The following is a 25,902-nucleotide window of genomic DNA, read 5'->3' as shown; positions in this document are numbered from 1 at the left end:
AGGTGTTTAGAGCAGGTGTTTACCTGCTTTATTGTATCTTTCTTCAGTGCACATTCAAAGGTTTGGCATGACCTTCCTGGTGATAAATGTTGAACCAGTTTCAGCTGCTGCAGAACCGGTTTAGGTTGGTTTGTCTTTCAAATGTTCTTGCCAGACTGCTCTCCAGACCCAGCCTTTGTGTAACGATGTCCCACGTAGCAGGGTAGTATATGCCCTGAGCGCTTACAACAAAGTCACAAAGAGGTATGAGGTTTCAGCACTTCCCTCTTCTCAGCCAAACTGAAATTGTGACCAAGAAAGACAAAAGTCTGGGCCTTACCCAACGGAACACCTTGCATAACAGAATCTGCAGTTCCATCCCTCAACCCTACCATCTATCAAAGGGCAGCTTCTAAAAGTGTAACCAGCTGTCCCTTGCCTGCAAAGTCTTCGTTACATTTGTAAAAGGCACCCCCTCACATCAGTGCCTGGATCTTCACCCACAGGGATGTAGGCAATACACTTCCATTTCCGCCTTCCATCTTGCACAAAGTCAAACAGAGGCCTCCTAAATGGATCCTATTCGATGCTATAATTAATACTGTGAGTCAAAATTGAAGGCAAACATCAATAACATTTGCTCCAGCAGTTGCAGAACTTCCTTTCAGTGTTTGCGTCCAGCCATTATTTTACTCTTCCACCCCCCAAGCTGATCCGCTCTCCTTGCTGAAGCGGTGGTCTACTGGTTGCCTAACAGTGGACAGACTTTTTGCCTTACTCTAGCACCTACCAAAGTACTTGATATAGAACTGCCTTTAAAGGTACATAATGTTGTTTCTTTTTACATTCTTTCATCCTCAAACGGCATGCTTTCTCAAAAAAACATCCTGCATATTCATAAAATTCACCATGAAAAACAAAAAACTATTTTTACTTAAAACTTCTCATGGTCTCCTTTTTTCCTCTTAAGTGGCTGTCACCTTCCTTTCCTCTGAATGTCTCATCTCTCTGAGGACAACGTCCGCTAAATCACATGCATGTTTGCCCTTATCTCTATTAGTATATTTAACAAAATGCCCAAATCTTATTTCAAAGATCACAATTTCTACTTTTCTAGAAAGTGATACCACTGCAAACTAGCACTCACTAATATCCTCTTGTTCCTCTATTAATCCCATCAAACATCTGCATGAACGTACACATCCCTCTTTTCCCACTGATGGTCACACCTAACTCCTATTACTTTAATCTCCCACAAAGAACCTGGAATAAATACATAGAATGGTTTGACTGAGTGCACAAGACTAATCCCAGTAACGAACAATAAACAATAATACTTCCCTAACCAGTAACCCTGGGTTCTGGAGCAGCGTGCTGCCCAGCGTAAAGAGCCTCAGTGCCTTGTCAGGAGTAGTAAGTATTATGTAAATCCAATTACAATTTAAAGTATTAAATCTTTCAAATAGTGAGAATGCACATAGCTTATTAGATTTTACTGACAATGACAGATTGAGTGACAAAGAGAACAAAGGGAGGAAGAATGACAATACGTTTTCGAGGAAGAGCATGAATGATAATCCAACTAATGCAGCAAACGTGGTTATGTTCAAGAGTCTTCTTCTTCCAATCCACAGACGTGCCCCACCCATGAAAAAGACAGCATTAAATGGGGATGTAAAGTGCATTTTTCAACTGTTGATATGACAAAGAGGCAACATCAAATGTGTTAATGATGGAAAGGGTTGAGGAAATTGTAGGTAATTTAGTGTTGATGGTGAAATGTGGGACAAGTGACAAACCCATGTGTATGCCATATATTCAAAACCACATGATCGAATGCATGGTCTGCATGTATGTGGTGTTTCCATAAAAGATTAGGGCTGACATTTTGGTGGCCAGGCAATGACATTGCTGTGGACATACTTGTCCAGGTGTCTTTTATTTGTTGTAATGCTGACAAGTTCATGAAAACACACAAAGTTCTGTGGAAGCTGATACTAAGACAGAACATATGGCAAACATAAGGCTATGATTTTATTGGTCATTTTTTTAGATTTAAACCTGAGATAAGGTATTAGGTAATATTAACTAATTACTATTACAAGTGGTTTTAGTACAAGTTTATAGTGGAGGCTAACACCCATAAAGTAATTCAATTTTTACAGGAACACTAGGGAAGGCTGTCCGGCAGTTATTAATGATAATGGGGTGCAGTTTATGTCACTAGACATGAAATTGTACCCATTGGCTATTGGTATTCAATATAAACATACTACATTACACCACCTACAAACTAATGGATTGGCAGAGAGGGGCAATCACATTTTGAAGGAGTGGCCATAGGCCATGGCATCCAATTTGGATGTGCATAAGGCATGTGAATCCATGGCCTGGGACCAGAGAACTACGCCACATTTGGTTAATAATGAAACTCCTTATTACATTTTACGTGGTAAATCACCATCTTCTGTTTTGTGTCCAGCATAGAAGCAGTCCAAATGTGAACATGTTAAGAGGGTTCAGAGTAAGAGTTGTGATTGTGGTGCTATTGCTGATAGGACATGTGTGAACCATGAGAAGTTTCAGAAGCATCATGACAGAAAGCAAGATGTAGTACAATACAAAGTATAAGCTGAAGACATAGTCAGGATGTGGGAACCCAATCTGCAAGTCAAAGGTTTTTCTAAATATTTTGAGCCATACAAAGTTGACAGAGTACAAAACAATGCTGTGTGTTTAGAGGAAAGGAAGTGATGGCATCGCAATAGTGTGGAAAATGTCCCGCATATTGAGTTGTGGACTGAGCACCAATGCAGAATCCTGGGGACATAATTGTGTTGCAAGGGATCATAGTGGAGGCCACAAGTCTGTAGGTACAGGAATCAGTCATGGAGGCTAGTCTGATGGCAAATCTGACCCTGTTCAGTGGTGCACACCAGCTCTTGAGGACTTTAAAGAAATGGATGTGTTGAGAAATGTGGGAGAGACTGTTGAAGAGCATTTGCTTGATGAACAGCTGCATCACGTTGTTGATGATGTGGTAGGTCCAGAGTCACATGAGCAGGAATATCATTGCACCTCCCAAACAAATTTAAGGATATGTTTATTAAATAGTGCAGTGTTCACATGATTGGATTTCTAGTGTATTATACAATTATTTTCATGTAAAGAGAATGAAGTATCATGATGTATGTTCTTGCACACATTCCATGGTAATATGTTTGCAGGGTGTGGGTTTATAAAGAGGTTTGCCGATGGTTGCAGCAGTTGTTATGTGATCCCCTCACTGTGCTCTGCTCTTGTTGGTTTAATAAATATACATTGGTTCACCTTATCTTCTGCATTTCTATGCATATGTATATTAAAATCATTGAACTTTACACTGGGGTCAAGAAAGCTAATCCATCCATTTGGCAGTCCAGTAGCATCTAGGTTGTCTTCACATATTTAACCCTTAAAATGTACATTTAACTTTATTGCATGGAAAAATGTTAGAGCTATATTTACAGGTCTCCAGAAGCTTGTGACATTGCTGGGACAAATTATGATGCCTTGCTTAATACTAACATCTCTGTATCATTAAGATTACACTTGGATATATTATCAAGTACAACCACCTGTGTATTTGTCTTCTGGTTCTTATTTCCCTGGAGCTGAATGTTTGTCAGTGCTGACCCCTTGTACTTTGGGAGCCTCACTTTTAAAATGCTTGTTGTGGTGAATGTCCTGTTTAAGTATTAGATACGCTGTGTGCTGAAACACTAATCCCGTCTTCAGATTAGTTTGAAGAATATTACAAACGGATTTTTATAATATATTGTGAAATTGGATCTGAATTAGCTGTAGTACTTCATCCACAGATATGAGTAAACTTTCAGCAGCAATGCCACCTCTTTGCCTGCTCATCCTAGATTTGTTGTCTTTTATGAATTACTTTTATACATTAAGCATGTAATCCTTAAGAGAGCCTTGTAAGCCCAAAAAGTCACCAAGCACTGCTTTGCCTGAGATTTGACCTAGAGTACAGATTTCAATGCTAGAACAATCATGCCAGGGATAGCCACATAAATATGTAATTTTCCAATAATTACATATTGTATGTGAAATATCACACAATATCCTGCTCTCCTCTTGTTTGTTCCTTTATTCATTCGATGCCAGAAGTTTATGCAAAATCGGGTCATGCTATTGTAGTAGATCTAGCTTTATTTGAAAATCTATGGGTGTTCCAGCCCTGTTAGGCTCAAGATAATGAGAGCACTCACATTATTTATTTTTTGACACTGCCTTTGCATCAACGTTTGGCACGAAATAGTTTTAGCACACAGACGTTGAGCAGAATTGCTATTTCAGGTGAAAGTACAGTGCTGCGTTGTGCAAGCACCAGATCAACTGTGTAGTATATCTGAGTCCAATTTCCCAATTTCAGCCAGAAAAATGCTAGAAACTTGTGTAACATTTCTTCTTATTTTGTACCAAACATCTAGTTTGGTTGTTAGCTAGATTTCTGGTAGCGTTAGGGGAAGGTCATTTTCAAAAACCATACTGTGTGATGCCTGAAAACCCTTGCAGTAGTTGAACCAGTTATGCCCTTCCAGTGGCATAATTAACATCCCAATTAGACTTGAAGAAGTGTGATGCCATGAAACAATACACCAGTAAAAGACATGGGTACTGTTGTGAGGCATTCACTTAGCACTTAGCTAGGAAAGGGCCATTTGGGAGGGAACAGGAATAAATGACATCACATATGACCACAGCAGAGGGTCTGCCTTTTGACACTGAGAAGCCAAAGAGGAGTCAAAGTGACAAAAATACTTTCTTTCAGATTGTCGTCTTTGCCCACAGCAGAATGGAAGGTTTTTTCCAGATCAGGGAAATGGTGTGGTTGCTCTTTGGAACAGGGTTGGATCTGGAAGAGGGCTTGGAGCTTCCGAGAGGGGAGCCTGAGTCCTGTAATTTAAAAAGGAGAGGTGTCTGGGAAGTTTACAATTAAGCAGGACAGGAACTGCTGGAGAAGAGGGTCGAGTTTATTGGAAATATTACTCTTTTGGATCTAATGGGCACGTAAGCAATCACTGACTAAATCACTGGATAAACAAAACAATCCCTAATAAAGCCTTTGACAATGCTTGTTTGTCATGGTTTTTGTAAAACTTTACTATGAGAGAAGCTTAATCAATCTAAAAACAAAAAACATTGGCTGAAAGCAAAAAAATTTTTTTGTCTCTAAATGCACACATTGCCATAGTAATGGATGTGTGCCTTTTGAAAGGGCAGAATTCCATCACGCACAGCGAAGTTAGCTACTGGCTGAAGTTTGGTGACCCATTGCCCCATGTTACATATTGTAGTGGGCAGGATTTAAATACAAATAACACAATAACAGACCAACGGATAGAGAGGCATGCCTAAAACCTCCTTTGGCTAACTGAATTATACATATAATTTTAGTTCAATCAAAAGGTCTTGGCTAATGCCAGCCCTAAAAAGGCATGCACCACGAGCTCCTCACAGCACTCGTGGACCTTGGTAGAAAAGAAGAGGAGGAAATCTGCTTGCCTATGAAGAGGTTACATCCACAGGGAGTGCTGTCCAAGAGTCAGCTAGATGCCCTCCTGTTCTGACCCAGGGAAATAGAAAGTTAAAGAAGGATCATCCTCTGTGAGGCACCAGCTGCCCAGTTGGGAATGGACTGCTTTGGATTCCGTGGAGTCGGGCTGGAGAAAGACCTAGACATTAAAAGCCTTCCACGGAAGCATCGGAGCTGTGAAAAAGCAAGGTGTGACCTTTCCAACATCATTATGAAATTGGGGCACTTGGGGGGACAGAGTTGTGATTCACCCTTGGAGCAGTGCCTGGAGTTCCTCACAAGGGCTCCAAGAAGATGGAAGCAGTGGACTTTTCATCTAAGCTCCCAGCCTTTATGAGTCAGAAAAGTTTGCTGGTCACACTTTCTTGAGTTAATTTTTTACGTTTTAACCAAAAATGAATATCTCCTTTTCCCTTTCTCAGTTTTTTCATGTTTATTGGCATTTCAACATCATACAATTCCACATCTTAGGAAACATTACCAGTAAGCACACCCACAGCAAGTAGCCTGTGGGATTCCAAACGCTGCATAGACCACATGAAACAGCTTATAAAATGCTAATCAACAAAATAGCAACAAGAAACCTCCCCACCCCACCCCCTGCTTGGCTTGTTGTATATGTCAGCAATTAAAGGACACTACTATTACATAGTATTCCCAGTGGTTTGTCAGACTGCATGAGTTCAGGTATTGGCACCAATGCAAAACCACTCGACAGGGTCGTCCCTCTCTCCCCCTTGAGGTCAGCAAGACTATGCCAGTATGGAGTCCCCATTTCCGTCCTCTGTCACGGCTGCAGGGGCATTCTGTTCGTCACCAGTAAGGTTACGGATCATGGCCCTCTGTGCAAGCAGGTCATCTGCCAGTTTATCATTCTGTTTGACTGTTTTCATGTGGGCCTCTTCCGCAACAGCCCAATCTGTCATATTGCGTAACCAGTCAGTCATGGGGGGGTGTCGGGCTAAGCTATCTAATTGCTACCGGTTTCTTGGCCAGGGTCAGGCCAAGAAGTGTGGGTTTCCTGCTTAGCTTCCTATTTTTTGCTTTCGGGATCAACCCTAAAAGGCAGTGTTTCAGTTACCAGGGTTGAAGCCATCTGGTGTCCCAAGATTGTGTCTCAATAGCCTACAATCCAAGGACAGTTTCATGCCATACGGAGGCAGTCCACCGATGTATATCTGCAGCGTGAGCACTCCGCGTATCCACTAGGGTATATTAAGTGTGGAAGAATGGGAGAAAGATATGTAATGTGAACTATGTTGTATTGAGTGAGTTTAAAGTACACTTTGCCAGAGACCTCCCGCACCCCTCTATGTATCCTAGTCCACTCTGAAGCCATTATGGGAAGCTCACTCAGCTGTTGCCACGCGCTTTTCCAATTTAGGGGGAGACCAGGGCTTGTCCACACACAAAGCGCAATAGATATGAGTGATAAATGTCCTACCACCTGCCAGTGATGCTACCATGGTTTGGGTGAGAGCAGAAGCATCTGGAAATCCAGACCATATCTCCCATATCTCCCGAGCCTTGGCCACTATTTTAGCATACTGGAGGAATTGGGGTATTCCTAGCCCAAATATTTTGATTGCCTCTGGCAGAGTAATGAACCAGCCCAGTGAGTATAGATTAGCCAAGGTAATACAGCCCCCTCTCATCAACCGGCTATGGTCATGGTTTTGGCTTTGTATGTGCCATATCTCAAATTCCGGGGCATGCGGCACCCTACGCAACTCCCAGAGCCCGCATACTAACTTCAACACATGAGGAAGAGTCTGAGACATTCTAGTGCCACAACAAAGGGGTCCCCAGGTCTTCAGTACCAGTAGTACCGGCCAAGAGGGATTTTTCCTAGTTAGATTCAGCATCAAACCAATGTACTGCATGCTGTAGGTGCGATGCAAGGTAGTATAATTCAAGGTCGGGTCCTTCCATACCATCCTTGTTTCACTATAAACTCAGCATGGCAAGTCCAACCTTACACTGCTTCCCAGCCTGTAGTACATCCATAAGAAGCTTATCCAACTCCCGAAAAACACTCTGGGGGATCTCATGCATGCCTTGCAATATGTAAAGGCACCGCAGCAAGACAACCATTTTAATTAAGACAATCTTCCACATCAGGGAGAAGTTAAGGGTGTTCCAAAATGTAATGGATGTTTTACGGTTATTGAGCACACACCCCATATTTAGGGTGTGGCACTGTTGTGCTCCATACGCATCGTTCATACCAAGATGACAAACACTATTGGTCCTCTAAGGTATTCCTGACTCGGAGAGCTTGACGGCCTCTAGACCTTTCACCCGACTCAAAAGGGACAAGGCTGATTTTAGTTGATTTACCTGAAATCCAGAGACCTTGCCACATTCGCTCATCGCATTAAAAGATTTGGGGCCGAAACGTCTAGTTGACGCAAGTATATCAATGCGTAGTCCGCATATAGACATGACATGAGTCCTATATCCGACTTGTATCCCCCATCTATGTAACGCCTGGTGCAGCCTGCACGTCACGGGCTCCATCGCCAGGGCGAACAGCAAGGGAGATAGGGGCCACCCCTGTCTGGTACCCCTCTGTAACCTGATCACTTCCACCATTAGGCACCCAGCTTGCACCTGTGCCAGCAGCTAAGCATAGAGCAGCCACATCCAGGCAATAGATTTGTGGCCCAGCCCCTCTCTGTGGAGAACCTGCCACACGTACTCCTAGCTAACTGAATCAAACACCTTTTCCATGTTTAGGAAGGCAAGGGCATATTGGTCTTGGTCTAAACAGGGCGCATGTAATACATGTGCCAACCGCCATAAGTTGCAAAGGGTGTTTCTACATGGTATAAATCCCAATTGCTCAAGATGAACCAGTATGGGCAGGTGGTGGAGCAAACGTTTTGCCAAGAGATGCCCAAGAATCTTTTGATCCACATTTAGTAAAGGCAGGGGTTAGTAGTAGGCCACCTCCAGTGAGTCTTTCCCAGGTGTAGGTATTAATACAATTAGTTCTTCATGCATGGTAATAGGCAGAACACCCTAGTCTAGGACCTCTAGGTTGACTGGAGGAAATGTGTTTGACATAGTCTCTGATAGTGCCCTGTAGAGCTTGACAGGTAACCCATCCCCAACTGGGGACTTGGCTGTTTTAAGGGAGCCTATGACCTGTAAGATCTCTTGTTTGGTGAGGGGGCCCCTGTTCTGCCCACTCAAGGTCTTCTAGCCACAGTAACAGTAATAAGTCAAGCTAAGCTGACACCTCAGAAAGCAAAGTAGCACCGGGAGAGCTGTTGAGCACGTTCCACATGGCCCATTGGATCCATGATCTGCAGTATAGGGTCAATGTGGTGTTCCCACTGTATCATTCTGGCAAACAACCTGCCTGCCTTGTCCCCTTCCATGTGCAGTCTCTGCCTATAGGTGAGCCGTACATGTTTATCAAGGCCATACCACAGTGAGTGCACTTGTTTTTTGGCATCTCCCCAGATTGTGCACACAGTCGGGTCATGTGACAGTGCCAGTTCCAGAGTCACCAGCCGCTCCTCTTGCAAAGGGAGGTCTCTTTCTAGCTTGTGTCAGATACCTATGGTAAATGCCATGCCCACTCATCTTAGCCCCACCTTGATGGCATCCTCTTCTGTCACCCTGTGTTGGGTGCTTTTCCAATTGAAGGTGAAATACTCAGTCAAGGCATCCACAATTGCACCTCTATAGATCGGATCTGTAAGAGATTCCACCCGGATCCTCCATAATCGGACTCTGGGCACCTCCCTGGCCAAAAAATAGGTCAGAAGTAGGACCAACATAATAATCGCCACCTATGTTGTATCTTACACATGGTGTGTGGCCTCCCCCTGTATAAGGAAATTGTCCAGTCTACTATGAGTGTCCGCCGCAGGCGTATAACAGGAGTATGTTTGTGACAGTGGGAGTTGTTCTCTCCAAATGTCCACCAATCCCACTCCCTGCATTATTAGTCTTAGGACGTCAGTCATGTGTGGTTTGGTGCCCTGACATGCAGGAAAGAGGTCGAATTCCCCATCCAGTACACATTTACAGTCCCCAGCCACTATCATCTCCAGAGGCAGAAACCCCTGCATCATTGTTAAAACCTCCCAAAGAAGTAGACCTCTGGATAAAACCGCCGCTTTCACTACCTGCTCGAGTGGCCATTATGAAAATGGCAGTGCTCCCCGCTTCCTGTTCCTGTTCATGAACATCCCACTCCTGTTACAACAATCGATCTGGGACACGTTGCTTGCGCCTATGATCCCGCTGGCTTGGGCTGGGAAACAACCACGATTGCGCTGGGAAACCTTAACACTGTCATATGGGGAGGTTGAATGCCCCATATCGTGAAGCTTATTTTAACGCGGCACGGGGTAGCTTTGCTCTGTATTGGGTGCACGGATCGCGGGATCTTCCCCGCTTGTGACTGGAGAGTGCCTTGGCAGCCCCCCTCACCTTCCCACAGATACTTTTTTGCAAGTCAGTAGATTGTCACAGAGGCTTCGACTCATTAAATGTCACAATTTGCTAATGGCAGAGACTTCTGGAGTGACAAGCTGGCGCACTCTTGTATTCTGCATACACCCACTTGAGCTGGTGCTTATGTTTTCCACTGGGGCAGGAAAGGTGTGAAGGGCAGGCTTTTAGCTCCCTGGATATACACACTATGCGAGATTTTTTGAAGTGGGAGTGATGCGTAGTTGGGGGCAGGTTTCTGCTCCAGCGAATGCACCCACTGCATTAACGCAATTCCATTATTATAGAGCCAGACAAGCTATGCCAAGTTCCTTGGCGAGGATTTACAGGAACCCCTGGAATTGCTGGCTTTATGCTCCCTGTTACAATCACCTTCTCATATCCATCTTGTGGCCAGACTCTATGCACATACACAGGAGGCCCATAGAACAGGCCTGATGAAGGTCAGACTGGACTGGCAAGGGGACCTAGGAATTAACAATTTGGACAAACAATGGAAATATTGCTGTTCGGTCACAGTCGGTTTCGCTAAATAGTAGACACAGATTAATCCAGTTTAAGTACATAAATAGGGTGTATTACACGCCGATCAGACTCGCCTGGTGTGGGCTGCGTGAGAATGCACAATTTTAATGTGCTGCAGGGAAAATGATGCTGGGTTTGCACATCTGGCTTGGTATTGGTCAGGCATCCAGGATTTCTGGGACGAGGTTTTTCAAGCCTTGGAGGACATTGTGGGGTACACCTTGGCTACAAACCTACTACTGGCCCTATTAGTGTATGACAGGGTTATTCCTGGTGCAGACAGACAGTTGGTGGCCATGGGCTTACAGCTGGCGAAGCATAGGATGGCCATTCGTTGAGCGCGTGGCACTCTTGTCAAGGTTGAAGGAATGGCACAATGACATGACGCACTGCAGTATGCAATCAGATGTTTATAGGGAATTGCTTCCCATCTGCAGCCATCCATGTGATATATGGGGATCATACTGGGCCTATCTACACAGTATTAACAGTGCTGAACCAGAGAACTTGGGGTGATGGTTGCTGGAGTCGTTAAATCAGCTTTGGACACCGCAGCCAGGTGAGGGGTGGTGTTGTGGAAAGAGAATACTGTGGACAGGTGCTAACCCTGCACATTTTTGGCATCATTCAGTATTACCAATCGATGTATAAATGATGTTAATTGCACTGCTATGGCTGTAGTTTGAGATGTGCCTACTGTTATTAACTATTTTACTGCTGCAGTCAAACATCAGGTTATGTTTTTTCTCTACACTTCCATTACACTCATTGATAACTCTGTGCTCCCAGATGCCTTTGCTGTTATCGATGCTATCAACGTGCTCAACTGTCCATACTTTTATTATTATGGTTGCATGTAATTGCTGAATATTCAATAAAAGTTTTTTTTTAAAAGAACCCCCCCAAAGAAAGTCCTACTGTCTACATTGGGAGCATATACATTAATGAGGCAGAGGTTGGGAGCATGTAGTGAACCGTGCAAGATCACATACTGTCTGCCTGGGTCCGTACACACACCCAACCTCCAGACCGGGACACCAGGAGCCACCCATATAAGGGCCCCACGTGGAAAACTAGAGCACGAGGTTGCATATATTTGTCCCCGCTGGTGCAGTGTGGCAATGATGTCTCCCCATAAGTATTTTTTTTAGCAGGAACACTATCAAGATCAGGTAGCGTCTGAGATAAGCAGAGCAAGGACCCTACGGCACTTCTTAGGTCTGTTCAACCCCCTGACATTCCACGTAAGGAACTTGCAGTCAATTCCTTGATCAGGCATTTCTGAACGGGCCAGTCCACAGGGCCCTCCAACTGGGCCTTTTCATCACAGATGAGGAAGTCCAAAGTACATGAGCAGCAAGAGCGCAGTCTCCCATGCAAACAAAAACAACTAATTCAACAGTCAACAACACCCTACTCACCCCCCAGCCTCCTCCCTCAGGCAAAATATTCAGATCTCCTCCCAGCACTACTAACAACCAGAAGGGTACCAGTCACTGCCCCACAACCTCCCCACGTTCCCACCTCTTAACTGCTAGTGTAGGTAGTAAATAGGTGTGATACAGGTGAGCAGTCGTGCCACCCTCAGCCCGCGAGCTCCAGACAGATGCTCAGCCGAAAAAAAATATGACAGGTCCCTCGCTGCCTCCTTCCACAGTGCAATCCTGTACATGACCATCCCCCATACCCATTCTGCAAACATCAGCATCTGGACATCCCCAGGCACCCCAGCAGCCCACGGGGCAAGGTCGCCATGCATTTCAGAAGGACAAATTAGCAGCACAAAGTCAAGTATGCAGGAAATAAGCAGTAGATTTTGGCAGTTACAGTACCAGCTGCACCAAAATGCTGTAAGTCATTGTGTCCTGTGGGACATAGAGTTAACAGCACAGGCCATGTATCTAGGGGGGCTTCCCCACCTCGTAACATCGGGCCATGGCTCATAGTATCCCACTCCCCCATCACCCCTGGGGCACCGTGCCAGTCATCCCTCAAGGTAGAAATCAGTTAACCAACATCAGTACAATTGCTCAGCGTGTCAGGCACCAGTTTGATCTGTCAGAAGGAGCTCCGATCCAGTGACTCTGGCACCTCCGACCACAGAGTGCCCTCCAGCTATACAAGGATCCGATCCGCAATTGGGGCATCTGTCTCTCCCATGAGTGCTGACTGCATCTTTATATGATGGGCAGAGTGTCGGACTACACCTGTCTGTATCTGACGTCTTCCTTGCATGCCACTGCTGCTTTTCTGTCCCAGAGTGTCCAACCAATCCATTACTTCATGCGAGGACTCGTAGAAGTGAACTCAGCCATCATGCTGCAGATGCAGTTTAGAGGTGGTACAAGAGGCTGTGCTTGATACTGAGATCTCTCAGCCTCTTCTTCACTGCCAGGAAATTGTTAGGTGAAGTCTGGATCTTGCAAGTGTAATCAGGATGGATACAAATCTGTTTGTCCTCGTATCTGGGGGGGGCTGTATGTGCGCACATATTGCAGAATGGCGTGGTTGTAGCGGTAGTTAAAAAGAGCAATGAGGGTCCTCGGGGGTGCCCCAGGGTGTGGCACTGGTGCCAGTGCCCTGTGGCCCCGCTCTACCATAAAGAAATTGGAAATTTTCAGGAGCCTGAGAGATTTTGTAGTCCAGTGCTCCAGAAAGAGCTCCACAGAGGAGCCCTCTGCACGCCTTGTGAATCCCATGAAGTGGAGGTTATTGCACCGAGACTGGTCTTTCGTGTCTTCTAGGCGCTCTTCCATCTGTGTAGCACTGCATTTTGACTCATCTACCTCTGCTCTCCGCCACTTGACTTCTTTCTTTAGTGCATCCACATCATCCTTCACTGCTGGGAGGTGGTCCGCAACCTTTCGGAGATCCAGTCGCAAATGATTAATATCTCTAGCTATGGAGTCCATCTTCCCCCCTAGTGCCACACAGGAGCCCTGGATTGCTGCCAGGAGCTCCGCAGTCATGGGCCCCTGAATTGGTGTACTTGTGGGCTGGTCGCCGGAATGGTGTAGCAGTATCACTTCTGGTAGTGACACCGGTTTCAACCCCTTGTTCTTCCCCATGACCAATATTTCACAAGGTCTCTACTGTGACCAACACCCCCAGTCTAGTGTTGTATTGTTGACCCACTTAGCTCCTGTATGGATGCCACACCATGACCCCCCAGGTAGGGCAACTATGAGGAAAGCTTTGCTCCAAAATGCAGCCAGTCGCCCATCTGCCTCCATGTGGTGTCGCTCTGGCACCCGGGCCCCGCAGCCCAGAGTTGCACTCAATGCAGCGATCATCCACCAACCATAGTCACAGTATTTTCCCCTCCGCACGTGGCAATCGGCATGCAAAGACATCTGAGTCAGTAGCGCTGTGACAAGCATGGCAACACAGCGCCACAGGCGTAGGCCAGAGCTCTTCAGACAGCTAGGCCTCTAAATGGGCCACAGTAACATTGCTTCAACAGGGCGGCCTAACACAAGGGCATGAATAGCCGCCAGCACCCATTCGCCACACCAAGGAGGGCCGGGGGGGGTGTCACCACAATGCTCCTCGCGTCTCTTCCCAGATCACAGCCCTCACAACACGTCATCTCCTACCCGCAGGCACAGGGCAGGCCTGCTCACATGTCCAGGCCCCCAGAAGCTGCTTAAGGACGCCGCCATTCACATCCAGGTATCATCTATAGTAGAAAACATAACCCTGTGGTGTTCCCCCATCACTCAATTCTCCCATAGCCAGTCAGCACCACAGACCCCATGCCGCAGCCTCAGGAGGCCGCAGGTGTTGCGCCAGCACCAGTCACAGGGCTTTCGGCACCTGGGGGAGTCCCAGGTGGGCTTCAGGGCTGCCCACAGTGCCGGCCTCTCTCCCAAGTCAGGCAGCTGAACGCTGCATCTCTGCCCGGCACCTCTCCCCCCGCAGGGCCTGCAGGAGATCTTGACGACAGTGTGGCCACTCATGAAGGCTGCATAGGAGTCAGCACATGCTTCCTTAACCCTTCGGCTGCCCTGAACGCAACGGTTATGTCCTGGGCAGCACCGCTCGTGGTGCCCAGGACGTAACCGTTACATCCAGAGAGGGGCCCTCGGAGAAAGCGCTAGCGATTCTCCGGGGGCCTCGCAATCCCCCCTCCCCCCCCCCCGGGCAGGGATGGAAGGGGAATCAGTTCCCCTTCAACCCATACCCGCACTAGACTTCCCTCGTGTCGTCTGATGACATCAGCGCACGATCGTGCGCTGACCTCATCAGAGGCCTGCCCCTGATTGGAGGAAAAACGCTTTTGCATTTCTCCTTCGATCACGTGAAGGGGCAGAGAAAGGCATCAAAGGAAAGGAAAGGCCTTTCCTTTGATGTCTTTCTCTGTATTTCTGCTGCCCGATCGCAATGTGTTTTTATATGTGAGGTAGTGACCCCTTAGGCAAGGGTCGTTCCCCTGGGGGCAAAATTACTTTTAGGCCTTTTCTGCTGCCCATATCGGCCTATTTTTATTTGGCCACCCTGCCCGAAGGGGGGCAGAAGCCACTAGACACCAGGGATTTTTTTTTTTTTTACTCTGATAGACATTATAAATAATTTACCATGTCTGCGCGTAAGTGCATTCTGTATGTGCTCCTTTGGTGGCATCTATAGAGCCTTTTTCCCTGACTGTCTATACTAACTGAACACCTATGAGTTGCTCCCCTGTAACTCCAGGTGCCTCTATAGAGCAGTTTTCTTACCGACCGACCCATTCTCTCTGTTCTGCAAACGGATTTCCAAAGGCTGGGACTCCCCTTTCAGGGCCCTAGTTCTAACACACAAGTGGTCTTCTGTATGGATCTGCGCTTCTGGCGTGGAAAGCTGGGAAAAGACTAGGTGGCACCTATATAGGAACCGTGACATCATTCCCGGTGCCGAGAACCTCAATGATGGATATGGAGACGATCAATACCACCTACTTGCGCACCGGGATACTGCGCACAAAAAATCCTCCGGATCCAGTCTAATGCCTGCGATGAATTCAGAGGTAAGCAATCTGCAGCTAGAAGTTACTATCAGATTTAGAATTTGCCTTTATTTGTAGTTTGCTCTTTCTTCTTCAGGTTGTCTGTGTCTTGTTTGTGGATCTGCACACCCAATCGTGACAAGCTGTCTGTCTGAACCGCATGCCTCTGGGTTGCTCTCTTCTTATCTTGGTTGGACTCTATTTATCAATTACTATAGCTGTCTGTATCCCGTGCGTTCCTGCAGGTTTCTCTTCTTTTGATGATGGGTGACCTCTCTTGAGCCCTCTCCATAGCTGCCTGTAATCAGTGCATTCCTGTGACTTGCTGTTATCACTCCAGTGACAAAGAACAATTAACCTGATTGCCAAGCACCAATGCATGGCTGTGGGTTTTTCCTTGGTGGATTCTTTAGATCATTTACCATTGCTGCCTGCATCCAGTGAATACATGTGGGTTGCTCCTCTGTGACTGCTAGTGGAGCACATAAACCATTTATAAATGCTGTCTGTAATCAGGGTGTGTCTCGGGGTTGCTCCTCTGGAGCTGCTATATGACCTTAATGGAGCATTTACTCTGGTGGGTGTAATCCAATAAATTCCAGGAGTTTGCTCTACTGCAGCTGAAAGCCATCCTATTGCCTCCCAGGTATGGTAGGCAAGACCACATCCATATAAATCCCTCAATAATCTTCATTGCGTTCCAAGCACAAGTGCAGGCTGTTCATCAATGTGACACTGATAGGCTATTCACAAAGATAAGTTACACTTGTGAGTAATTCACATGTGTACATTTATTCTTACACTTTTGAGTTACTTTACTACTTTTGCCTGTTCAAAAACCTGAGTGTAAAGTTACTCAAAAGTGTAGACTTGCATGTCTCTGCCTGAAAAAAAAGAGGAGTGGAATCTAACATACAGTGTAAGTTACAAAAAAAACACAAATAATTCTAGCACCACACATGTTCAACCTCTGTGCAAAAGCCTCCCATAGAATACAATGGGGTTAGGAACTTAAAATAAACCCCATTGGAAATAATATTAAATTAAATGATTTGAAATATTGTAAAATATACATAATTCTAATATAATGTTAAAATAGCTTAGAAATGTAGTACATAATCTTTATTTAACATATCAAATAACTTTTGCATTTAAAAAATAATGTACCAATACCTTTTATTAAAATGTATATAAATGACTGAATAAAATATATATATATTTAAATAATTATGAATGCATAATGCGCACACACACACATACATACATACATATATATATATCTGTATACACACACACTTTAAATGGTAATGTATTGTTTAATTTAAACCTCAGAAAAATAATTTTAATTTCCCTTGGGAGATCTCTGGATCTTCGCAGAACAAAGTCTAGGTAGAAGTATAAAGGTTTACTAAACTCGAAAATGTATTAAAAATATTTTATGATAAATGTTAATATAAAATAATTATATATATTTACTTTAAATATAGAACTAAATTAAAGCGCTACACCACTAGCTATTCATTTTGAATTAAATATTTAACTACTGTAAATATAATACATTAAATTAAATTATTTGAATGCAGCATAAAACATGTAATTTAAAGCTGAACAGTTTATTAATTTACCATTTCCAGGAAAGCAGTGGCATTCATTGTTGGTGAAAAAGCAGCATAAAACATGTGATTAAAAATTGATCACTTTATAATCTCACAATTTCCACAAAAAGTAGTGGCGTTCATGATCGGTGAAAAAGCAGCATAAAATATGTGATTAAAAACGGATCACTTTATTATGTTACAGTTTCCAGGAGAGCAGTTGCATTCATTATCGGTAAAAAAGCAGCATAAAAAATCGGTTAAAAACTGATCACTTTATCTTACAATTTTCCGGAAAGAAGTGGTATTCATTATTGGTGAAAAAGCATGCACTGGTAGTTGTTGCTCAGGTGAGTTTGCACACACGCTTGATACTGAGCTCTCTGATCACTAAATTAGAAGACTGCAACATGGCTGGTCACCTCACTGCAGGGCACAAGTAAAGTCAGGCCCTTATTATGAGTCTGGCGGTCCTGGGGCCGCCAGACTCGCGGTGGCGGTCGGACAACCGCCAAAGCAGCGGTCTGGCCTCCACATTATGACTGTGGTGGAGCCGCCACGGTCCAACCGTCAGCACCGCCAGGTTGCTGGCTGTCGACAGCCTGCCGGTGCCGGGAGTCTTAATCAGCCAGGGCAGCGCTACAAGCAGTGCTGCCCTGGGGATTACAAGTCCCCTCTCTGCCGGCTTTTGCATGGCGGCTCCTCCGCCATGCAAAAGCTGGCAGAGATGGGGTGCCGGGTGCCCCATGTGGGCCCCTGCTTTGCCCATACACTTGGCATGGGCAGTGCATGGGCCCCCATGGACAGCCCCGTCATGCTTTTCACTGCCTGAATTACAGTGAATTGCAGTGAAAAGCACGACGGGTGCTGTCACACCCAATGCACCGCAGCATTGCCGCCTGCTCGATTAGGGAGGGGATATTGGGAGAACATATGTTTACCCTGAGGAAGGTGGTGGGAAAAAATTGTTAAGACTATCGAAACGCGTCTACACTAATGCAATAGCTGGACTAACTAGACTTGGCCAATACCAGATGACATATTTTAATCTATTGGCTGGTGGATACCTAAGTGGGGCAGCTTCTTGTGATAGACAAAGGAGTGTGTCTTTTGTGTTGTCTCCCTTTTATGTCAATGTTTTAGGTGTTGATCATATAGTGATGTGATTAGGATGTGGGATGTCCGACATTTTGGCATGATTCATTATTTTTATCAAACCTTTGTAATTTGTTTATGAACTTTTTTGATGGTGGGTATCTATATGCATGAGGGATAAACGTTTTCAATTACAGAACAAATTATATTATATAAATTGGTTTTAAATACAGTATATGTGTGGGGCTAACTATTATTATATTTTTAATAAGAATTTTTTCATATATTTCTTCATTACAACAGCTCATGGGAGTGGATGTATGTTTGAAAGGAAAACAGCGTGGTGTGAGAGTATAACATTTCCCTCCCTGTCTCTTTGCTGGATAGGTGGTGTGTGGGGCCCTCTTTCTCTGTTTCACACTGGGCCAGCGGGAAACAACGCGGCTTCTGCCCGCTGGCCCAGCGGGATACTCGTAATAGGGCCAGCATGCGGAAAACCGGAGTGGCATTTTTCCGGCCCAAAGAGTTTTGCGGGCAGCCTCTGCCGCCCGCCAAACTCATAATGAGGGCCTCAGTGTATCTTGAACTTAAAAGTACACCCTAGCTTCCTCTTAAGAAATTTGCAGTCTAGTATCTTACATTTCAGTACCTTAATTGTTTAGTGTCTCAGAGATTAAAGTGAAATGTAGAACCGGTCTATTGTTATAGGGCGCTCAGGTAGGTCAAAGACTAACGGCCTGAATCAGAGTGCGGCAGAAAGGGTTACTCCATTACAAACATGACGGATATCCCAACCGCCGCATTATGATCCCATAATAGTTTATGGAGATCATTATACGGAGGACGGGATTTCAGATACGTTTGTGACAAAGTTACCCGTCCGAATAACCTGTCCGCTAAACTCTAAATTAGGCCCCAAGATTTCAAGATCTAAATAGGTAAAGAAATGAGTTGGAAAAATTACTGACTGCCGTTAAATTAATAAACTCCAGCTCCCTCTCTGAAGAGTAAGGATCATAATTATTTCCTCCAGACCTATTTTGCCAGTTCTGCTGGGGACGTGGCTAGCTTGTTTATGGATTAAGCTCATTATGGAGAACTAGGTTTACACAAATATAACATTTCACTTTTCATCACAAGATCGTACTAATATTTTCAAATACTGAATAGAACAGCAAGTCCATTCCCCTACCAAGACAGGAAAACTAGGGAAAAGGACATAGAGGAGAAAAGAAGGAAAAAAAGATAAAGAAGTACAGGTTGCACAGAGAGGCATTATCTTATGAGTAGCTGCTCTAGATTCAAGCCAATAGTGTCAGTTAAAGATAAGGACTTAACTTTATGTAGTTACTATGTAAATTTCAATAAAGGTGACATTCATAAACCGAGCACCAGTCTGTTGCAAACGAGGCCTAAATCATCAGCTGAATACATCTTCTAATCTATTCTTGTGGAAGGACCTTTACACGGGCTAGGAGAGAATCTGAAATTATATTAAAGCATTTTCTTTTTACATAAAGTTCTGAAACAGTTTTAAAAACGAAAGACAGATGGGATATCCGGGTCACCTTATTTTTCTATGGAATCCATATGTAGTTGTCAAAACTAAAAACCTATTTTTCACTATCCCTTCTTCCTATGGTAATGGCTGCCAGAGAGAACTTCATTGAGGAGAACTGCAAACAAGGCTTAGGTAAATCAAGACGATGCAAGCAGAATCTCTTCACGTTAATGCATAGAGAAACAGTGTTGCTTGTCTGTTTCTTCTTTAAAGGGTTCAGTCAAACTGGAATAAGCTTTAAATGTCTACGCTGGAGGTATTCAGAAGCAAAGCAATGAAAATCCAAGATTCAAGGCTGTTATGGTGTTTCAACAAACCTGGATAGGAAGCGGGTTTTGCACATCAATGTTTGTGTTCATGGTGTGATAGGTAAAGAACAAACAGATGTGGGTGGCAGGAGTATTCTCATTGTTCAATAATGACGTACAGCAGAATGGGAGTAGAGCAGTGCTTAATTTGTAAATAAAAATGTGCCGGTGCTCAAAGCTCTCCTCTAAAACACACAACTGCTGCAATTAAAAGCCTGAGCGCTGAATACTAGGCCTCTTTAATCCATTTACAGCCACTCCCTGCCCCTTCAGCTCAACCTTACAACTTTCTGCTTTCTCTTCCTGCGTCTTTCCAATAGGTGTCTTTTGCTCACGGTAAATGCCTGATGCAGAAAAATAAGTGCCGGCCCCCAAAAATAAGTGCTGGTGCCCCCCACCCACAACCACCGGCTCAAATTAAGCACTGGAGTAGAGAGAAACATACATAAACATGTCTGAACGGATATCAAAACTGTATCGATTTTGGTGTTGTATTGATTGATTGACAGCACTTATAATGTGCCAACCACTTTTGGGTGTGTACCTCAAAGCAAACACTCAGCATTTCTATTTCTTCCCATCATTAAGAGGTCCATTTATGGGACAAACTGCAGAATGAAATCTCAATTAGGATCTAGAGACAAGCATCTGTTTAAGGCATCTGCTTTCATGTGTTCCACACCTGGGACGAATTCATATGAAAATTCTAAAGAAAATAAAGATTTTTGTGAAAAGGTGAGAAAAGTAATTAATGAAAAAATAGTTATTCTGTTAAGGATCACATATGAAGTACATTGATGTTTTAGTGGATTACTAAAAAGGCAACATACGTTCAAAAATTACAAAGGCTAATTCATAGAAGATCAATGTTATGTATATAATGGAAAACAAATTCTTTTGGTGAAGCAATACTTGGTTTGGGGGAGGAGAGGTGCATAACATGGACATTATTAATATCTAGATACAGATGGGAGAGCTGTTTGCGTATGTGGCAGAAGCAGTAAAAGGTTTTCGTATGTAGGGTAAACCCTCCACCTCCATTAAGCATGAAAAAGTTAAACACTGCTACGTAACATTAAAAAGGGTGTGTTGGCACAAAGGACTTGGGATTTTCCAGGCAATGATCAACATTTTACCGTTTCTACAACGAAGGCCTTTTCACCTTTCAATTTCAAATATGTCTAGTGCTTGGAGCTTTGGAATTTTGTTTAAACTGGGAAATGCTTTCAGTTTCAAAAATAGGTTACCCTTTAGACTTTCTTTGTAAAAAAAAAAAATATATCGTACATAAGAAAATTAATACAAAGCACTTTCATGACGAACTTTAAACATGTGTAGTTTGATGTGGTCAAAGCTATGGGTTTGTGCAAGATTGTTTTTTAAAATCGAAGTTTCTCTGTATTTGGAAAGGGTGCAAGTCATTAAAACATACGTATTTATAACAAATTATCTTATGGTTTTTGAAATCTGTGTCTCACTTTCCAAAAGAAAAGAAAACACGCATTTTTTAATGTATTTAAATATATTCTTTGAAGCACTCTGATTTCCCACTTTTATATTAATATTTTTCGCCCTAGTAGTTTTGCTATTGCTGTAATCTCCAGGATTCGAGAAAGTGCTAGATTGTTTCAACCTTTCTCGAGAAAGTAGAACCAGGATCTTGCTCCATTGTTTGTAAAGGCATTATGTTGAGGTCACGTGACTGTGGGATGATTCTGCAGGTGGAAAGGACCTAACAACGCCATGGACAATTCTCAGATCCAACACAATAGGTCCTTAAACCACCAAGTGGCTCATAGTAGCTTCCCAGTCTGTCAAGGTAACACCCGCCACCACTGATTACTCAAACAACTGTTTTTAATAGAATACCTCTTCAGCTTGCGTTTTTTTCTGGTACCCCACGGGGGAGATTGAAGAGCTGTGGGAGTCAATGTAAGTTTGATCTCCTGATACTGGCATTACTGTTCAACAAGCCCTTTCCGAAAAAAAAACACGTATAACCACGTATGAGGCTCTGTGAACCTTTATGATGCTAAATTTGCATAAAGAATTAGATCTGCCTGGTTGTTGAAGAAACATACATTTTGTCCAGTGCAAAACAGTCTCTCCTATGAAGAAAATGTTTGAACTCCTTGTTTCTTGCACAGCTTTCAAGCATGGTGTTCCCCGGTGTTGGAAGGTGGGTCATTAGTTGTGTGGCCTGCACAAGTAACAAGTCCGCACACGACCTCCACTGGGAACCAAACACCCCATTGTAGCACTTGACTCTCATAGGGTAGCGTTGCAGAGCAGTCCAAGGCTTACTCAAGGGAGGTGGTGTGGGCTAGTAATCCCCATTCACGAGCACACAAGCATGACTCTCAATAAATGAATGTCCAGTCTGTGCTTTTTCTTTTGATAAAGGAAAAGTACATTTATTATTCACACACACTACTCAATACCATGCAACAATCTACAAATATATATAAAGTGATGGAATCACTCCGGGCAAACATTATGTAATCTCTCAGGTCTCCTCAAGGGAGAGTATAATCCAACAATCCACATGGCAAAATTTTGACAGCATTCAACATTTTGACAGTACAGTGAAATGAAGACACCTACATTTGTAATTAAATACTTCCATCTTGCCAAGAGGTGGCTGTCAGTGTCATTATTCAAATTAGCCTAATCAGGGAACATATGGGACCACATTCTAGCACTATAACCAATAGGATTACTTTTAGATCACTTTTGGATTATTCCTAATTGACCATAAAATAACAGTTCAATACATGGGGCAATACCAGCATACACCTATGGTAGACACCCTTCCACAAGCAGGAACAAAAGGTATCTACCTAGGGTGGGGACACCAATCGATGTTGGGGGGAGGCTGCGCTGCTCCTGCAGCTCCCCCTGTCTCTGGGTATTCCCTTGGTGGTGGCTCCATCTCCCTGGGACCACCACAGGCGTTTTGGGGGCTCAAATTGCGGCCCCTGCCCCGCAAAGCATGCTGGGGCAGCCGCATACATGATGAGTGGCTCTCCCACTGAGCTGGGGAGAGCCGCTGTGCCTCGCTCCGTGCTATCTATTCTGGGGGTGCCGGTCCCACCCGGACACCCCCCACACCAACAAGAGAATCCCTCGATGGGGGGCGGCCCAGGGAGCACACCCCTGGCCGCCCCGCCGGCTCCCCGCACGGCCAGCACCTCCGGGTGCTGCCGCAGGAGCCGGCCTGCTGCCCTGAGGTCTGCCCGTACCAGCGGGCAGACACAGAAAGACTTGCGGCCGGACGGGATGCTCGGGGGAGTGCAGCGGCACTCCCCCCTTCCTTCTGGCATCTTTGGGGCCCCGGGATGGTGTCCGGGGCCCCTCCTCACCGTGGTGGGGAGCGTGACGGCGCTCGTCGAGGTTCTCTTCTTCTCGGGGCCCCGGGTGGGATCTGGGGCCCCTCCTCGCCTTGGCGCTCCCGAGGCCCTCCTCTTCTCGGGGCCCCGGGATGGGGTCCAGGGCCCATACTGGCCGTCTTCATGGGAAGCGCGACAGCGCTCCCCGGCTTCCTCTTCGGCTGGAGGTGCGCGACAACGGCCCCCCCCACTCCTGCCTCATCCCGGGGCCTCTCTGGGCATTCTTCACAGGGGCGCGACGGCGCCCCCGACTTCCCTTCTGCTGGGGGTGCGCGACGCCGCCCCCCCACTCCTCACATCTTTGAGGAGAGCGCGACAGCGCTCCCCGGCTTGTGTTCGCCACAGGGGGCCCCAGGATGGGGTCCCTTCACACAGCGGCATGGGGGTGTGCGACGGCGCCCCCCCCAATCGGATGAAAAAATGAACCAGGCTTCACAGGGCCCCAGGATGGGGTCCGGGGCCCCTTCCTCTGCTGAGAGGGGGAGTGCGATGGCACTCCCCTTTGCTCCTCTTCCTCCTGGGGCAGCCCCCAGGCCCTGGCCCACCCTGGGGGCACAGTCTCAAGCTGCTGCGGAGCTCCACGCACTTCGTAGCTGCTTTCCCAAAGGTCACCATCCTTTTTCCTGTGATATCTTGGGCCCCCAAGGGCCGATTTTCATCATTCTTGCGTCGTTCCGCTCCTGGTGACAAGCCCTTGCCACCAGGAGCACTCTCCTTAGGCCTCCTGGCCTCGAAGGGTCCCAGATCTTAGGGAGCCAGTCCCACTGACTCCCTGCGCCAACCTTTCCTCTGGGTTCCCTCCTTTCCTTCTGGGCAGCGCACTCTCCTTGCGCTAGCCCAGTCCTTCCCCCACCTAGTCCTCTGGGGGGGTAAGGGGGCCAGCTTGCCTGGTCCTGGCATTCGCCTCGCTGGCCTGGAATCCTTCAAGGGGAGAGTCCCTGCCCCAAGGGCAGTCAGGAGGTTCTTCCTTCCAGTTCTCCATGACGCCTGTCTGCAGTCCCAGTCCCAGCAGTGAAGCACAGCCAAGCAAGAGCTGTCCCCTGTGAAGGACATTTTAAGTGGGGGGGCGGAAGTGTCTAGCAGGTCTGCACCTCTGGCCTATCCAGATGTGCCACATCACTTCCTTACCCCCGTCCCCTCCTTCTTTCACAGTCTTCTGGGATAGCTCAAAATGGCATCCTCCAGGAGTTAGTTGCCACATGTACTCTGAAAGTCTCAGCCCCTCCTCCCTGACATTCCTCGCAGGGCTTCTCCAGCCTGCTCCAGGCAAGGAATGACAGCTGGCTAATTGATGCAAGGCCCTGCTCAAGCAACTGGACAGAGCAGTAATTGGCCCTAATCCGGAGCTGAGTCAGAGAAAGATGACATCCCTGGATGACCCATAAGTAGTACAACTATGCTCTTGTAACCTACTGCATCATTCTTTTCTTACAGGTTACAGTGTACTTTGGTGTGACTCTGGTCTCGGTGGACCCCAGAGAACTGGAGTTGCACCCTAGGCCCTCCTTTCCCATTGACATTTAATGGAGTATCCCCACAATGCAAATACCTTAAGCACACTGACATTGGCATTGAACTGAGTGTCCCTACAGTGAAAAGACAGTAAGCACACTGACTCTCCCTCACATGTATACACCACTCTCATGAGACCTACTCCAGGTCACCACCCACTCTGCATAGTTCCTCCTGCACCAGGACTACATAAGTGCAGTTCTTGGGCTGCGCACACCAGGAATCCTCCTCCCACAGCCGTCACATGGGTGCACATACATGCGCACACATGATCACATGTACCCTGCCCGGGGCCTCCTGCCCTTGCTGCGCCACAGCAGCTTTTCCTTAGCACGGCGGCACCGGCGGTAAACACGCGCAGTCCATTTTACCACGTGTTTACTGTGCGTGAGTCACCTCATAGAAGGCTTCCTCACAGTAAACAGTCAAAAACCAGGTGGTCAAAAATCGAAAAATCAGTGCAGAAGATGGTCAGGGCCGTCCTCTAACACCCGGATTTATGTTAGGTGCATTTTTGTTGGGAGACCAAGTTACTGACCGTTGGAGTTTACTTGAAAATCTTGTAAAAACTTCTGCTAGGAGTTCACCTTGGGGAGCTAACCATTAAGGGAAAGGTAGGCCAAAAGGTTCTTATTCCTGTGAAGAATTGAAACCACCACCACGTACTTAACAAACGTTTGTAGAACAGCAAGACTTTAAACTGAAAATGCTGGTTCTCATCACATTACATCATCACATTTTCTGTGAAGGTGTATCAGTACATAAGGGACACTTACTTTCTTTCCGTGGTCAGATGTTCTTAATATATCAGGATCCAGGAGCATATTTTTGTAAGTGAGACTACGCTCTTTTTTTTTAACCATAACACCTAACTAAAAGCACATCTTTATA

Source organism: Pleurodeles waltl, chromosome 3_1, assembly GCF_031143425.1.
Source record: "Pleurodeles waltl isolate 20211129_DDA chromosome 3_1, aPleWal1.hap1.20221129, whole genome shotgun sequence".
NCBI classification, from domain to species: domain Eukaryota; kingdom Metazoa; phylum Chordata; class Amphibia; order Caudata; family Salamandridae; genus Pleurodeles; species Pleurodeles waltl.
Note: the sequence above shows the minus strand (reverse complement) of the source record.